Genomic DNA, 6,000 nt, shown 5'->3' on the forward strand with positions numbered 1-6,000 from the left:
GGGAGGCAAGCCATATGAGACTCTTAAATACAGAGAACAAACTGAAGGTTGATGGAGGGGAGGGAGGGAAATGGATGACAGCCATTGAGGAGGGCTCTTGGGATGAACACTGGGTGTTGTATGTAAGCAATGAATAACAGAAGTCTATCCCCAAAGCCAAGAGCACACTCTACACAATGTATGTTCTCCAACTTGACAAATTATATTTAAAAAAAAATAGAAAACAGAACATTACCAATATGGAAAAAAGTGGAAACTTGCACAAAACACAGACTCAAAGCTAAGACTGCATCTTCCTGTAGAATTCGCTCTGGGACTAGCAGAAGTGTAGGTCCATAAGTGGAGTGTGATGTGATTATTAATACTAGTAACTACCATTTTTTCACTATGAGCCAATTTTCTTTTTTTCTTAATATAAGGGTTTGTTTATTTATTTTTAGTGTACTTATTTATATTGAAAGAGAGACAGCACAAGTGGCGGAGGGACAGAGAGAGGGGGAGAGAGCATCCCAAGCAGGCTCCATGCTATCAACACAGCCAACGGGCTTGAACTCCGGAAGCCGCAAAATCATGACCTGAGCCCAAACCAAGAGTTGGATGCTTAACCAAATGAGCCACCCAAGCACCCCTTAGATTTTATTTTTAAGTAATCTCCACACCCAACATGGGGCTCAAATTTATAATCCCAAGATCAAAAGTTGCATGCTCCGTTGACTGAGCCAGCCGGGTGCCCCAGTGAGCCAATTTTGTACATTAACTCTAATCCTTGAAAACTTTGTGAATTAAAGTTAATGTCCCATTTTAAAGGCAGGGAAACAAACCGATGCTGTGTGATTTGCCCAAAGCTGTACAGCTACCATGCAGTAGAGTGGGGTGCAAATGGGGCCTGCCTGGCTCCAAAGCATTTTCTTCCATCTCCCTGTGGGGCTTAGAATTCCATTACTGGAGCACTGTCAGTTTCCATAATAGTATCTTGTTTTGTGGCATTAAAGTATTTGGAACCACCATTGTATAGAATTCTTTTTATATTCAAAATGTGCTAGATCTCATTCCCTGCCAAGTTGGAGCATTTTCCTAAATACAGTTACTTGATGGCTTCCACCAATTACCATCACCTACCGTTTTTCTCAGTTGACATTCAGTGATTATTTGTCTTTAGAGCAGAATTACTGAAAGCATTATTCTAAAGGTGAAAAGTTATGTGTAGGCCAAGTATGGTGGGGGAAGGGGGACGTACCAGATCTTGCCGGTAATTGGTTTACCCTGCATAATTCAAAAGTAACTTCTCAATACGAGCAGTTTCTTCTTCCTTCCTTCCTTCCTTCCTTCCTTCCTTCCTTCCTTCCCTCCCTCCCTCCCTCCCTCCTTCCTTCCTTCCTTCCTTCCTTCCTTCCTTCCTTCCTTCCTTCCTTCCTTCCTTCCTTCCTTCCTTCCATGCTTGCTGGGTGCCATAGTCTTCTTTGATGTCCGTAAACCAATTAAAAAGTTGGGATTGAGAAGTAGGTGAGGCAATACTTCTCTGTAAGTGATGACTTCTTATTTTTACTCAGAGACTCTCAACCTCTCACGGTTTGTAAAAGCTGGCTATAAGGGAAACTGGCTGGTTGTCTCTTTCATGTCGAGCCCTGGAGGAGAAGCCAGAAAGAATGAGTCTTCTAACAAAAGCATGGGTGACCTTCATATTAGGAAATTCTCTCCCAGATTACTGAGAGTGACCTTACTTGTACTAGGTCACAGGTGGAAGGAAGTACAAAAGTACTGAGTAAAATAGCTGGCCAAATTGTACTAGCACTTTCCACATAGGGGCATTGTAAGACTGCAATTTATGTAATGTTTGATTGCTACAGAAAGATATACCCATCTTAGGCAATTTCAGCCTAATGTACTGGAAAATTGCTTAACAGATTTTTATATTCTATTAGAAACATTTCCATATTGGTGAGATGCCACTCATTTCTTTTTCTGAGCAGCAAATCTTGAGTAGCAACAGGAAGAAAGCCTCACCACAGCCGCCATTCATCTTGTAGACCTGACCTGCATATTCATCTAGAAGAAGAAGAAATTGCTAAATGCACACTGGTACCTCTTAGTAACCACAGGTTTTCATTTCGTGCTAAATTATTAGTCATTTTTCTTTTATGTTCTTAGAGTATGATTCACAGACCAATTTACTCCCGAAGAAAATTGCTATTATATCTACTAAGTCTTTATATTAAAACATACTCTAGCAAGGGTTGACTGTCACTCTGAGTGGCTGTGGCACTCTGAATGTCTCATGTGTTGGCATAATTTATTAACCGGCTCTATCTGAGCAGAACAGGAGTGCTGTGAAATGACTCTTGGGCTGCACTTCAGTATTTCCAGGGTCCCAAATGTTTCACTTTCTTTGTTCTTGGCTTGCCTTCATTTGGATTAGAAACACAGCAGACACAAGAATTCTCAACATCTTCAGAGACGTTTGGGGTTGGAGCAAAATCAACTAGAAAAAAAACCCATTTAAGTTCAAAATCATAAGAAAACCCAACACTAACATTGCCACTACATAAATAGAAGAGGATTTAACAGGAGGTCCCACAGGCAATTTCTAGGCCACAATTTCCAGGGTGGCTTTTAGCTGTAACACAGTTATTTGACCCTCTAAACCCTGGGCAAAATTCCTCCGTGATGGAAAAAAAACATCAACACATAAGGGAAAGAAAAATGATCCTATGTGAGTTTGATTAAATTTTGTTGTTTTTTTTATCCAGATCATGAATATATAAAGAAATGCAATAATTTTGAAGTGGGAGGCAATGCTGCTTAGGAAGCACTGAGTTTTTCACAAGCTTCTATGATTTGACTTGTAGAGCAGTTGCCAGGTCTAGAAACATCCTCACTAAAACATCCTCATTAGCTTCAATCTGGCCAAACGTCATTGTTAAACAACCGTGGGCCACCTAAGCATCTGGCAACATACAGAAATATAGATCTTTTCTTTCCCTGCTAGCCTGAGTAGTTGTGCATGGGGCAAAACCCAAGGTACCACAGAACTCCCTAGCTTCCCCTGGCCTGAGACTGGAAGCAAAGGTGATTTGATTTAGATCAGCCCCCGCCTGGCCTACATTCGGCATAAGCCACTGCAAAGGCTTTGGGGCCTGGCCTCCAGACCATCTAGGGACCCACTCACATCCAGGATCCTCAGGGGGTCACTGACAAGGTACTGATGTGGGCAGATGAAAATGAAATTATAAAGCTCACCGTGGTGTTTATTCTGAGGGGCTTACTTCAGGCAAGGATTCCCAGAGAGAGGGAAAGTCTGAGAGTTAGTCTCTGGCTTCCTTCCATCAAATATCTGATTTCTTGCTTTCGGTTTCCTTTCCCTAGTGAGGAAAACTTAGACAACTCAGCTGCAACTCAGTTGTATATTTTTTTCCCATGATCATACAAGTAAAATATCTCATTAGAGACATTTTGAAAAAAACAGAAAAGCATAAACATGGAAGGCATCATGACCCACTTCCTAGAGACCCTCGGTTCCTATTTAGTTTTCCCTTGTTATTTTTCTATACAAGCATTTTTAAAACCTGGGATCATACAAATGCATATATTTCTTTTTCCACTTACATCAAGACCATTTCCCAACATCATTAAAAGCCTTTGATAATCTGATTTTTAATCATTACAAAATATTCTATTTATGATTGTACCATGATTTGTCCAATTCCCTATGGTTAGGTATTTATCCTTTCTTGCTACTTATTTTCACTGATCTCTTGATTATTTCCTTAGGCCACCCTCCAAAAGGTGTGATTACTGGGCAAGAACATTTTCAAAGCCCTCATATGTATTGTCAAATTCCAACCCCTACCACCAAGTAAGGTACCTATTACATGGTAAGCACTCTGTAAATTGTTGTTGAATGAATAAATGTCTCTCAGAAGGGTTGGACCAATTTATACTCCCACCAGCAGTATTTGAGAAGAGTCTTGTCTTGGTCCCCATCATGACAGGAATAATGATTGAAGCAGAATTTTTGTTTCTGTGATTCTGGCAATGAAATAATCCACTTACCTTAAAAAATGGAACTAAAAAGTTGAATCATCCTTCAAGGATATCTGGTTGCCTTTTAATAGACTGCTGCTTTTAAACATGCTGAGACAAAAATGGAAATGCAGGAAGAATTCTGATTACATTAGGACCGAATCATGAAGAGCCTCGTTCCCCTTTTCTCATGTCAGTCTGTCGCGGTTACTTGCCCAAAGGCTCTCTATAAAGTCAAGATTTGGAGAGGGTATTCTTTAGATTATGTCTAGGCCTTTGCTGTCATGTCACATCGTGGTGGTGGGGTGGTGGTGGTGGGGTTACCAAGAAACTTTATTCTCTTGTCAGAAATGTAGAAATGTAGGGGAGGCAAATTTAGAGTTAGAAACTCCCCATTCTGTGAACTGTAGGGGAAGGAAGTTAACTAATATTGTTGAGGAAAATGTGCCAAGCCCCATCTTGTCTTACTGCATTCCACATCTCCACCTTTCCATACAGGTATTATTATCTCCATTTTGCAAATAGGGAGCTGAGGCTCAGAGAGGTTGGGTAACTTATTCAAGGTCACACAGCTGGTAAATACCAGAGCCCTGGAGATCCCGGTCATCTGATTCCAAGTGTCTCTTTAATGTCTTGGGATGCAGCCCTGGGAAAGAGCAACGTGGGTGGGATTTCCGGGTGGGGGAGGTTTGGGGAGGGGCCTGCCAGAATTGTGGTGTAGGGTTCAGAAAGACTGTGGGGACTAATTCAGAGCTGAGAAGTTGATCTCAAAGTTCTCTGGCTCTGGGTTTGAGGTTCTTGGAGCCAGTAGAGTGGGACTGAAGACCCCAAGTCTACAGGATCTTGGTTGAGGGCTCTCAGGGTTGAAGGCTGCTAAAAACAAAACAAAACAAAATTCAGCCAAGTAAATTTGAAGAGCTAATAGGCATTATTAAATGAATCATGAATCAGGCAGCATCTCATCTAGCAAGTAGAAAGAGGCTCTCACAAATTGTACAAAATGGATGGTTTTTACGGGAAGGATGGTGGAGCAGGAAAGTTATTAGCAAAAGAAAGGATTATTTAAATAAGGTCATTTTCCCTTAGAGGGAAGAGTAGGGGGTCTTATGCAAATTACCTCGTCTTCCTTTGGGGTTGGATTAGGCCTGTGTGACAGATTGCCTCACTGGTGCAGGCCAGAAAATCCCTGACTGACGGGTTAAAACTACATTTCTGGGGGAGGTTGAAACTGCAGTTAGGTCAGAGGGTTAGCCCTGGGTTTGGGGATGTGGTCTAGCAGAGGTGATTCCATTACAGGCCTATGGTTTTCTTTTTGACAAGGCATTGTGGCTGGGGTAAAAGGTAGGGGTTGGAGTCCTGGACAGACGCCCAGTTTCTAGGATCTTCAATTCAAAGAGATCCGTTCTGAGGGTCCTGGATTCCAAAGGCTTCAACTGTGGGATTCACCTCTGAGGACCCAGCTCTTAGGATCTTGGATCTGAAAAGCCAGGATCAAAGGTTCAGTAAAACCTGAATCTTAGGGGCAGACTCACTGAGAGGCTCATCCCAAAGGCCGCTTTTCTGGGTCCTATAATCCTTGGGCCCGGGAAGCCTGGGTGGGACAGGTCCAGCTCTAAAGATCTCAAGTTTGGCATTCCCAGCTTCTGAGGCCCTGAAGTGAGAAGCCCAACATTGCCAGGCATGGTTTGGCAATCTTTGGCCTGAGGGTTCCTGGATCTCAGGGCCCAGGGCGCGGTGTCTTCGGATCTCCGGAGGTGACGGCTTAGGGGTGGAATGTCCCGGGTCTGAGGCCTGTGCTATGGGTACTGGGTCCGCGAGCGAATGCGAGGAGCTTGGAAAACACGGGTCGAGGGCAGAGATGCCCGTGGAAGTTTGGCACTAGGACCCCGCGGGAGGCAGTGGCGCAAAGGGCGGCCAGTGTTGACAGCGGCGGTGGGGAGCCGGCGCTAGGACCCCGCGGGCGCGGCGGGTGGCGGCGGC

General features: G+C 43.4%; 1 long non-coding RNA gene across 1 annotated transcript; it reads right to left on the reverse strand.

The window, feature by feature from the left end:
* Window positions 1–2,105: 2,105 nt before the first annotated feature.
* Window positions 2,106–5,877, reverse strand: LOC115275404. Its single transcript, XR_003901553.1, has 3 exons — window positions 5,553–5,877; window positions 4,051–4,131; window positions 2,106–2,479 (listed from the first exon to the last, which is right to left on the reverse strand). It is a non-coding gene; the product is annotated as an uncharacterized LOC115275404 (long non-coding RNA).
* Between the last annotated feature and the right edge of the window lie 123 nt (window positions 5,878–6,000).

Source organism: Suricata suricatta, chromosome 12, assembly GCF_006229205.1.
Source record: "Suricata suricatta isolate VVHF042 chromosome 12, meerkat_22Aug2017_6uvM2_HiC, whole genome shotgun sequence".
NCBI classification, from domain to species: domain Eukaryota; kingdom Metazoa; phylum Chordata; class Mammalia; order Carnivora; family Herpestidae; genus Suricata; species Suricata suricatta.